This window comes from Scardinius erythrophthalmus, assembly GCF_964197995.2.
Source record: "Scardinius erythrophthalmus genome assembly, chromosome: 25".
NCBI classification, from domain to species: Eukaryota; Metazoa; Chordata; class Actinopteri; order Cypriniformes; family Leuciscidae; genus Scardinius; species Scardinius erythrophthalmus.
The window spans coordinates 19506185-19518460 of NC_138245.1; the positions used below are offsets into that span (position 1 = coordinate 19506185).

The 12276-nt window shown below is 36.1% G+C and overlaps 1 protein-coding gene across 3 annotated transcripts in view; it reads right to left on the bottom strand.

The window, feature by feature from the left end:
- Nucleotides 1-12276, bottom strand: part of tfeb (transcription factor EB) — a 35968-nt gene that overhangs the window by 14849 nt on the left and 8843 nt on the right. For 2 of the 3 annotated variants that reach the window (XM_081358005.1, XM_081358003.1), the window contains exon 2: nt 7582-7674. The gene's annotated coding sequence lies outside the window, so the exon portion shown is untranslated. Of the gene's footprint in view, nt 1-7581; nt 7675-9094; nt 9449-12276 lie in introns of those variants that run through there. The other variant, XM_081358004.1, reaches the window with a different exon arrangement.

Genomic DNA, 12276 nt, shown 5'->3' on the forward strand with positions numbered 1-12276 from the left:
CACACACGCACGCACGCATGCACATATATATATATATATATATATAAAATGTATAGACTGTAGCTTGACATATTTATAAGGTACAATCACAATCTAAAGCCTCAAGTTTAAATTAATAACAGAATAAAGTGTAGAACCTAAAGACGAACTTAAAAGATAAATCGTGTAACTTGACATTTCCCATTGTGTACAAAAAAATATTTTAAGAATTTAAGGTAGTTATTATACCCACATTTCCCATTTAACCACCATATGATACATCCATAATGTCATTTAGGTGTCTTCAAATTGCCCGTAAGAATATAAAAAGCCTCAGGCATTACTATGGTACCACAAGGAGACCGAAGGCTCTAAATAAATACAATTCAGAAGTAACGATGAGTGTGATGGGGAAGTCATGTGAGGGTCAGGTGGTGTTTTTCTTTTCTTTTAAAGTTCATGTGAGTTGCCTTTTTAATTTGGAAATGTCTCCAAAACAGACATGTTCATTACCCCACTATAAAAAAAAAGGCCCACACCCTGTTTCTTCTGTGGTCCTGGGGAGTCCCTATTTGAACGAGTTCCTCTTTCTGGGGTGCCACAGAAGACCAATATGCAAACAAGCATGACTTTGCAAACAGGAAGTGGAATTTAAGTGTACTGATTGAGAAAGATGGGGTACCAAGTATGCACACTATGCTAGATAAAGCCATCTGAAGTCTGCCAGGCGCGTCCTCAGTTGCTTCACTTCACAAACTATACTGTACATAGCCACGGGGTGGAAAGGACAACCCAGAGGGACTGGGCCGCCTATGGAGAAAAGCTTATTGTACTAGAGGTACAATAAGCAAAGCAGCTCCTATTGAGATAGTACTGAAGCAGTATTTAGCCCACAGTGTACATTTCAGCGGTGGAGGGGGGCAAACACACTACAAGCTTTGTGGTTCATGCTGGTCAGTGGACACTTTCAGGCTCTGTCACCAGGGCAGTTGCCAGAGGTTGACTCAGTTCCAGGAGAGCAGAGTTTTGGGACAGGCTGTCTCGCAAACAGCTGGACTGATACAGGAGAACCGGACCACCGGGGTGGTTCATTACCTGCTGGTATTTGATTTTAAAATGAGTGAGGCGAGATCAAATTTGAAGGTGGCACCAGACCATTTGAAAAAATTACTGTTATGATACTCATGGGCAGGTGTTATTATGTTGCTTTAATGGTTGGGAAGTTTCTAGAGCAGGAGTTTCCAAACCTGCTCCAAGAGGGCCAGTGTCCGAAGAGTTTAGCTCCAACTTGCCTGTTGCCTCAATACACCTGTCTGGAAGTTTCTAGCGCTGCGTTTGAAATCGCGTACTATAGTAGGTACTACACTTGGTTTGAAACTTACTTCAGGACAGATTAAAAAAAGTATGTTCTACATAGTATGAAAGTTGGACGCACTTTCTGCCATGCTGTCATTGTCACGTGCCATATGACATCAGTTGCGTCGATTCCATTTAGAGTGATTTCCACAATTTGCTTTGGGTTCAGTTGATAATGTGAATTCTCTTTGTTAACCAAAAGAAAGCTGCTTGGTTTGAACGTGACTTCTGTCAGAGATGTACTTCATACATTGCAACACTATTTTAAAAAAATCTAAGCAATCTGCCATTGGCCTTACAGCTGGTCCCACCCCAAGTTACACCATAGGTTGAGTCAGTGTTGTTGTGTCGGGCTGATCGGGATTCAAGCAAACAGAGCAATGTTTTGATAGTGCCACACAGCCACAGTATTTATACTTTTCAAAAAGGATGCACTTATATTAAAATTCTGTCCAGTACTGGTAACCCGATTTTCATGTTATGATCTATATTAAAATTATATATTATTTTGACTAAATAAAAAAAATAGAAACAATTGTTTTAAATTCTACAAGTGAACACAACACTAATGCACAGTATGAACAATGGATATTAATTTTATACTTTGCTAAATATTACATTTAACAGTGTTTATTAATTTACCATAACTGAAAAGATAGGAAAATACCAATATTTAGAAAATCTCTAATATCAGCAGCCAATAACTACTTTCAAGGGAATCAAACTATCAATAGCTTCCATCTAGACGTATCTACCTCTTAAATGGGAATAGGAGTATTTTAACATTGAAAAATGCTTAAGTTGTAAGTATGAGCAATAGCTTTGGCACATGACTAGGTGGCAATTTATAACTGGTCAAATAACTGGTAAACATTTCCCAGCTCTTCCAATGAAGAAACAACCTGATGGCTTGATTGTTTCTCAGAAGTCCTCTGAAGAGTCAGAGTTGGGCGTTCTCATATCTTGTATCAACAAAACATTTCAGGCTCAGCCCTGAACATACTGTAGTGACGTATATATCCGGCATATACTGACGCTGCTCTATGCGTAAACCACCTCCTTTTGTGACGTCGCTCTCCCACACCGCCCATCAGCGAATGCCAGGCATGCACTGCCCCGATGGAGATGCATCCAAACAGAGCCAGCTATCAAAGTGCTCCATTGTCACAGTAGCCAGTGAATTCATGGCATCTCTACATCAAACGATGAAGAAAAAATAGAAAAAGCCACAAAGCTTATGCACATACACACAAACAAACCTGCATGCTTACAAAGTCTCATAGCATTCAATATGTCACTATGCCTCTGTGCCGCCTTTAACACAGCAAAGCTCAATACTGCTAAATATTATATATCTATTATATATTCCATAATTGGTTGCAAACAAACATTTATTTGCATGATGGAAAAGATAATGCATGTCTTCCTTAAAGGGATAGTTCACTTTGAAATTACATTTTGGTATGTTTTAGCTTACCTCAAGGACATCCAAGATGTAGGTGTCTTTGTTTCCGCAATAGTTTCAATTTTGATATTTTTAGGTCAAACCGTTCTTGTCTGTCAGTCGTATAATGCAGGTCTATGGTCACTGTCTCAAAGAGCATGCATAGAGTCCAAATTAAAACAATTCCCCATCGTCCAAATTAAAACAATTCCCCATCGTCCAAATTAAACAATTCCCCATCGTAAGTACACATTGGTGGCCTAAGACACGAAACGAGCGGTTTGTGTGAGAAAACGAACAGTATTTATATAATTTTTACCTCTTATACACAGCCACGTCCAAGTGATCTGAGGGCGCTCATGCATCCTGGTGCACGTTTCGTGTCTTAGGCCATCAATGTGTACTTACGATGGGGAATTGTTTAATTTGGACGATGGGGAATTGTTTTAATTTGGACTCTGTGCATGCTCTTTGAGACAGTGACCATAGACCTGCATTATACGACTGACAGACAAGAACGGTTTGACCTAAAAATATCAAAATTGAAACTACTGTGATAAAAAGACACCTACATCTTGGATGCCCTTGAGGTAAGCTAAAACATACCAAAATTTAATTTCAAAGTGAACTATCCCTTTAATTGGCAAAGACAGTGATAAAGAATAAAATCAGGAAATGACATGAGTCAGACTCAAACTCGCATTGCCTACACAAACATCATATGTCAGAGCACATGCACTAACCACCAGGCCAATACTCAAACAAATGTCCTAAACATAACAATTCTAAGAAACATGCAAATCTGAAAATGCCCTCAGAACACCTGTGTGTGAATACTAATGCAAAGAATACTAATACACTGCCAACTAGCCCCTGCTACCGGATAATGTAACTACACAAAATGGATACAAAAACATCCTTATGTATTAACGGCCATTTAAAAGTTTATTTGAAACATATGGCTACTATTTCATCATAGCATGACAGACATTTCCAGGGAATGGGAATGGAATAGCTTGCTAAGGTCATCATTATTTCCTAGAATGCAATGAGCATTAGCCAGAGTAGCTAAAAGTGATCAGTTTGTGTTCAGAGCTAGCAATATCAGACATGAACTCATTCATAAATCTGAGATTTGGTGAGAAACTGCTGCTTATATGCAAATGTGAATATACCCCGTAGTCGTGGGGTTTTGGACGCTGCAGTAACCTGCACAGGAATGGTGGGCAGGGGTCTGGTAAAGGACCAGATTATGTTGGCTCTTCAGTTTCAGCCTACACTTGATTTACCATCCGCCCTCTCTAGCAAAGCAGCGAGGCAAGCGGAACCAAAAATAACACCCACACTTTCTGTTCCTGTTTGCTGAGACACCCTGTTCCCTCAGGGTAATAGACTGCTGTAGTGTAAAATGACTCTGCAGCACACAGTGAACCTTCCATGCTCTGGCCAAGTTATCCGGCATGTTCTAAGGATTCACACTCGCACATGGGATTAACACTCGCCGGGATAATGCTAGGTGGGATGGGTAAGGGAAGGACATCACTCAAGTAGGAAGTTGAACCTTTTGACAGTGTCTTCACAGCACCCTTTTCCTTCCTCTTTTTCCTCAAGATAATCAAGAGCTCACTTACTTTGAGTTTTGATTTGGTACAAACCAGGTCACAAACATTACAAGGAATTCAACTGGAGCAGATAACGACAATGGCAAAAATTCTATGCTATTGTCAAAATAAATAATCTACAAGCAAATGTAGGCATCACAACATTATAGTGTAAAGTATAAACAAAATGGACATTCATTTTGAGATTTGCTAAAGATTGCATATAACAGTGCTATTAAAGAAATGTTTTTAATGTTGAACTTTTAAGTTACCGATATGCCAAAAAATATATGATCATTTAAAACAATTCTGCATTTCCTCTCTTGTTGGTTTCCTAATCTAGTTGTCTAATAAACCTGGCATTGTGTACTACAATGATAGTTGGCTCTCTGATGAATGCTTTGTTTTCCCTCTGTAAGTCGCTTTGGATAAAAGTGTCTCCTAAATGCATAAATGTAAATGTAAAAAACACAAACAACAACTTATATATTGTGCATCATTTTTTATAAATTCCGTACAATAATCACAAAGATGGCAGAGCTTTTTAAAACAATATGGAGCACTTCGATTGATAAACTGAATATCATCTAGGGTCTCATGATTTCAAGAAAATGAAAAACAGAAAAATCCCCAAATGATGCTTGTGTCATGTGCAGTGTGGTCATGCCTTTTGGGCTCCCAACAACACAGCGATTACCTCACTCGCAAACTCATGCAATCAAGTAAATAAACATCACTAAGACTTCTGCTTTTAAAGTCACTGATTCTGCTGTCCTCATTCCAAAACTGACACTGTTTCATTTCACTGTCGATTGACAATGAGAATGGAGAAAATGCCAATTTACTAAATATCAAAAGAGAACAAACACTTTCAGGTTTCCCTGCTTTCACGTGAACAAGACACTTCCATGACCTCCCATACTTTTAACTCTTTCCCTGCCATTGATGGAGTTTTTCTGTCATTTATTATTAAAGCTTTCCCGCCACTGACAGGTTTTTTTCCGGCAATCCATGTTTTCACTGTTATACGGTAGGGGTGCTATGACACATCTTCTGAAAATGTACAGAATCTCCGGATCCAAAAACAAGCAAAGAAGAAGCGATAGAAGCATTGCTTATGCACATGTAAGCTAACATGAAAATCAAACATTAAACAGCATAGAAATGTTACTGAATGAGAGTCAAACCCAGGAACAGGTATAGAAGCTTTGGGAGTGTTGATGGACTCAATCTACTCAGTCTATATTTTGATCATTGTTTTGTAACTGATCCGAACAGAAGCAGTGTTTGACAAAAACTTTTTCTCAGCTTTTTGTTCAAAATGTTGCTTATATATATATATATATATATATATATATATATATATATATATATATATATATATATATATATATATATATATATATATATATGAAAATGATCACATTGAAGTGTTCATAAAACAAAAAGGCATGAAGCTAGAATCAAATGAAATAGGATAAAAAATGTTTTAAAGCAGAGGCACTGTTCTCTTTACTAATACTAATATATATTTAATACTATATATATATATATATATATATATATATATATATATATATTAGTATGATATAGTATAGTATATATAGTATGATCAGATATGCATTCAACAAAATATTCTGGGTTCCATGAAATTTTGTGAAAATAATCAAAAATGCTGTCGCTTTCAAAAAAATTCTGGTGGGGAAAGAGTTAAGTGGTCATATGCTGGATTAAATGGATTGCTGGATTTAGTCCAAGAGGCAAGACAGCTTAATCCTGACACAGCTGTCACAATACATTACACACAGCATGTTAACTTTCTACAACACAGCTGTTTTTTCCAGACAGTTTTAAAATATAATGTATATTATGGTCTAAAAATAAATAAATAACAACAACAACAACAACAACAACAACAACAACAACAACAACAATAATAAATAAATAAATATCTATACTGTATATATATAAATAAAATATAACTATATTTTGTTTTGCTGGAATTTTTTGATCAAAAAGAAATATTATTACTATTGAAAATAAATACAGAAATATTATTACTACTGTTTTCTATTTATACATATTTTAAAATGTAATTTATTTCTGTGATGGCAAAGCAGAATTTTCAGCATCATTACTCCAGTCTTCAGTGTCACATGATCCTTCAGAAATCATTCTAATATGCTGATTTGCTGCTCAAGAAAAATGTCTTAATATCAATGTTGAAAACAGTTGTGCTGCTTAATATTTTTGTGGAATCTGTGATTTTTTTTTTTAGGATTCCTTGATGACTAGAACGTTTAAAATAATTAATTTGAAATAGCCTTTTTTGTGACTTTTTATCAACTTAATGCATCCTTACTGAATAAAAGTATTAATTTACCTAAAAAATGTAGGCCTATATACTGTATACTTCCTCTCAATACCACCAGTAGTTATATCAACAATCTAGAAAAAATAATAGTGGAAATACAAAACTGAGGATGGCACTCCTACATTCCTGAAATGTCACTGTTGTTCAAGTGTCAAGATTCTTGATAAAATCAAGAGCATTGTCAAGCTCAAATATGTGCTAGTGTGTAGACTAACTTGATTAGATTCTAACTTATCTAACAACTGCAATGACCTGTGAGTGACTTCTTTCAAAATGTTCAAAACATACACAAACAACATGTTTTTAAACCTCGTTTCTACCGTCTTTGCCATATCAATTACTATGTGACCTCTTGACTCTGAAGCAGTGGAAAATATAATTGTTTATTATTATCAGACAATGCTGCTATTGAGAAGTCTGTTTTTAAAAATAAATCATCTAATATTGCAAACGCTGTGGTGTGCAGTCAGAGCCACGTGCAAAGATATTCATGGACTTGGGAAGGATCATACAAAGTTTCTGTTAGACCAAGTAAGATTCAAAAACAATGATTTTTATATAAAGCCCTTTCATTTGGGTCTGAGGGGGCACTATATTTACTCAACCCATGTCAATGATTACTCACTCGTTCAACGGAAATCATAACCCAATACGACCTAATGCAACTTCTAACTTTGTCGGCACTTACGGGAAAATACAACAAATGACCCAATGGATTTTCCTAACAGACAAGCCCAGTTGCACTTGGACACACGCTGAACGCTGTATTCTCCACGGCTTTCTGTGCCTTTATTCATTTATCTCTGTGAGAAATATCTCACAATTACCTCTTTGTGTAGAAAGTGCTGAAAGTGATCTGGGTGTCCTCCACGCGCTGCTCTCTACATGACTGGGTGCCTGCCTATGAGTGGGCTGAAAAACTGGAAGAGAAACACAGAGATGTGTATTAGTGGCCATGCTTTGTCCAGTGAGTAACATGAAGAGGTGTCCGGTTGTGGATGAATCGGAGTGGTGAGAAGAATACTGCAGATAGCTGCGGCTGTGCTGTTACTAGCGGTCAAAGTAACAAGGCAACAGGTGTATCGCAGATATATATATATATATATACATGGTTGATATCTGGGTCAAACCATGAAACATCTAATTAAACTTCTTTCCAAACTGTGAGAATTAAACTTGTACAGTGCATTCATTCTTATAGACCCAACAACTCTGTAAATTTATTCTATTCAGTGTAATCCAATGATCTTAGAGCAGATGCCTCGAGTACAGGACATGTTTTTTTTGTTGGCCATAAAGCTCTTGAAATGCTTTTATACTGCTAATATTTGAATATTTATTTTGAACTATCCCTGTAAAAATAATGAATAAAATAGGGACTACAGTTGAAAAGTAGCTCTTAAATAATACTGCTAAAATTCAGATGCTAATATTTATTGCAAACTGTTCATATAAAAAATAAATTAAAATAGGGACTGCAGTTAAAAATTAGTACTTAAATAATAATACAAATATTTATTGTGAATTGTCCCTGTAAAAATAAAATAAAATAGGGACTGCAGATGAAAAGTAGCTCTTAAATAATACTGCTAATATTCAAATGCTAATATTTATTGTGAATTGTCCTTGTGAAAATAAAATAAAAATAAAATAGGAACTAGAGGTAAAATGTAGCTCTTAGTGTATAATGCTAAATTTAAAATGCTTAACTTTATTCTGAATTGTCCATGTAGAAAAAAAAAAAATCCTGTTTTAAAATGAGTGAGGCGAGATCAAAATTGAAAGTGGCACCAGATCATTTGAAAAAAAAAAAAAAATACTTTGTTTGTCTATCTAATGTTTTGGCTAAATATATTATGCTTTATAATTTTACGCAGTGGGTTTTAATGTTATAGCCCTATTGTGTGAGTGCCGTGAAACAGCATTGAAACTGCACAAACAACTTTCGTTCTCCAAAGTGCTACAATGGAGGTAAACTCTGAGCTCTGTTAAACACACTTTACTATATTTAAACCTAATCTGCAGATTTATACCTCAAAATCAGCACAGAAAAGTCCAAAAAGTCCAGTGACTCCATCAAGACCTGCTTATGGGTCTCTGCCACTGATTTATCCCACAATACTACGGCCATTATAATAAAAGTACGAGTCAAAACGACCTATAAACTGTTTAAAATTGCTTCACAAGTATATCTCTGTTAAGTGTGAGACTTCCAATAAAACACATTTCCCAACCATTGAGATGACTTTCATTAAATATGTGTGCCAATTAATATTCAAGCCCGCTATGGGTCGTTGATGTCAAATTACACAAATCTCGGTAATGATTCACTCTTTATACCTTATATGCAGTTGTAGACGGGCAGTGCAAATGAAGAAGGCCGGTCAATGATTATCTCGTCCTATTCACCACAAATACACAATCCTCATGTAAGTCCAAACCCAAGTGGCGTCCTAACAGAATGCTTAGCCTTCATGTTGAAGCGTGGCTCTTATACTAGAGACTAGACTGTGCTGGCTGACAGCGCCGCCACTCGTGACCAATTGCCACAGAGAAAGAGAGAGGGAGAGCGATCAACAGTCACAGGGAAATCCTTAGTCATGAAGCCTTACAGTACAGTGTCCACAACTTCTCTTCTTCTGTCTATTACCTCCTCCAGTTCCCATAAATGACCCAGACGCTGTGAGCTTCTGTGAGAGAGGAACAAGGGCACTTTATTGTCCCTCATCGCTTTCCTCGAGTCCTCTTCAGTCTCCTCTGAATGTAATGAGTCTGGGGGAGTGTGGTGAATCACTGGTTAGGCTGGGTCAGCAAAACACTCATGTGGACATGCGTGTCAACACACTTCACATGACTATATCTGGACTACTGTGAGCTATTAGGGAAGTGACTTAAAATGTGATAAGTGCTGCACGATGTTGTCCCTCAAGATCTTATCTTCACCGCAAGTTGAAGCATGCAGATACACTTGCACGTCACATGAATGTCTACTAATTAATTCGGCAGAGGTTTTAGTCCAAAGCGACTTGCATTCCTGGGAATTTAAACCATAACCAGGGTGTTGCTAGCATTATGCTCTACCATTAGTGCATGATGATACTCTGATATATGGTCTTCCAAGTCTTACATGATGATGATGATGGTTAAGGCTTCACATACACTATACTGTTCACAAGTCATCATTCTTTTAATGTTTTTGAAAGTCTCTTTTGCTCACTAAGGCTGCATTCATTTGATGAAATACATTAATATTTTTGTAGAAACCATGATTCACTTTTGTTCAGGATTCTTATTAAATAGAACAGCATTTATTTGAAACAGACTACTGCCACTTTTGACCAATTTAATGCATCTTTTGTTGAATAAAAGTGTTATTTTTTTTTTATTTTTTTTTTAAATACTGCCCCAAATGAATGGTAATGTACAAGATGTTGATTTTTAAGATAGAAGCATCATACAATTACCGTTCGATTTAATGATCAAAGTTACCTAAAATGCAGAAATCCCCATTCACATGTCTAAATTCAGTCAGTCAAATTGAGTCACACTTCATAAAGATCATTTGCTTCCTCATGTCAGTCAGAACCCATTTTCTTGTGGGACACACAAGGAGTTAATATTAAATTCTGTCATCATTTTCTCACCCTCATGTTGTTCCAAACCTGTATTACTTATTTTATTTTTTGGAACACAAAAGAAGATATTTAGAAAAAAGTGTTTTTCTCAATACAATGAAAATGAATGAGGTTCAGTGTTGTTTCGACCCCAACATGCTCCATTTTGTACTGAGCAGAAGAAAGTGTCATACACGTTTGCAATGACAAGGGGGTGAGTAAATATTCTGGCAAAAATGTGAACCTTGAATGAAGCTTTGGATAAATGATTCTGCTAAATGCTAAATTGCAAATGCTTCGTTTCTTGTCTTTTAGGGTGTGAAAAACCAAATGTAATGAAAGGTGAATTACTAGAAAGCAGAAAACATGATACAGCGAGAGCTTTCCTAACATGTAAGACCAAGCCAAAGACATTAAGAAATGTTCCATGGTGCTTTCTGAGTAAAATAACAGCTGTGAAACTGTGTCTCCCCCTAGTGGTCATAAAAATAGCCAAAAATATTATCTAAGCGGTTTATATTAAGTGAAAAGTTCCAGTAAGTACCTTTGGTAAAGGCCAGATGTGCAATTTAAGGAATGACACCACGATTTTGGGCCATCGGTTTACTAACTCAGCATGTGTAGTTAACATCAACCTATGTTATCAACCATTACCACCAAATTTATGAATCACAATCAGACAAAACAAAGAATGATGGAAGGGTGAGTTTAGAGGAAGCGAGATGTCAGTTACAAGAAATGACTATTGCATTATGCCTGAATAATTCCCACCTCTGCTTTAGATCATGTGCACATATAAAAAATAGATTTCTGCATTATGGTGTTCTGTGACATTTAGAATGACATTGGAGGACCAAACTTATCGACATATAAGGTCTCATATTTTGTTATAGATAGCTTAATTGCCAGTATACCATTGGTTCTCCATAGAACAAAATTGTTATAATGAAAGATTTAAATGTGCTAAATTTACTCAAAGCTGCAAACATTTTTTACACTTTTATTCAGCGAGGATACATACCATTTATCAAAAGAGACAGCTAAATCATTTATAACATTTCAAAATATTTCTGTTCCAAATAATTGCTGAGCTTTTGAACTTTCTATCCATCAAATAATCTTGAAAAAATGTATCATGTTTCCACAAAACCATTAAGCAGCACAGCTGAAATATGTATTGTGCATCAAAGCAGTATTATAATGATTTCTGAAGGATCATGTGACACTGAAGACTGGAGTAATGGCAGCTTTGCCATCACAGGAATACATTTCAAAACTGCTAAAATACTGCATTGTTTATTTATCTGCCCAACATTTGGGGAAAAAACTGAAAATAAAATGGCAAGTGTTTTTATTTGTATTTTCGCTGCTTCCCATGACCCATAGCACTCATCCAACAGTAGAGAACCACAGTTACAGTATACCATATAATGACACATTATTCCAGTCTGCCAGAAATGTTTTGTAACTTTATGTGTGCATTACTTTCTATAAAGGTTAAACAAGCATCTTAGGGTGCACAATGAATTACATGCAAAGAAGACTAGCAATAAACCAAAGTTACCAAAATAACAATGAGACAGCAGAGCGTCTGTGGCCATTTATGGAAGTTTACAGATTCTGTTTTGATGGCAAACTAATGTTAAAGTGCCTATCACAGCTCAGCAACAGGGCCAGACTGGGCTAACCCAACATAAGTCAATTTTAAACCATTTTCACACAAAAATACATGCATTTTCAATTGCGTCTGCTCCTGTTTATTTGTTATCACATGACTACTACATGGCTTTTAGTCCAAAAGAGTGCACATTTTTCATGTTCACATCACATTTCTTTAAAGAGAATGATAATTAGTAGTAATTTTATGATAAATTATGCAATCTGAGAAGCTTTGCACACTCTCTCCCA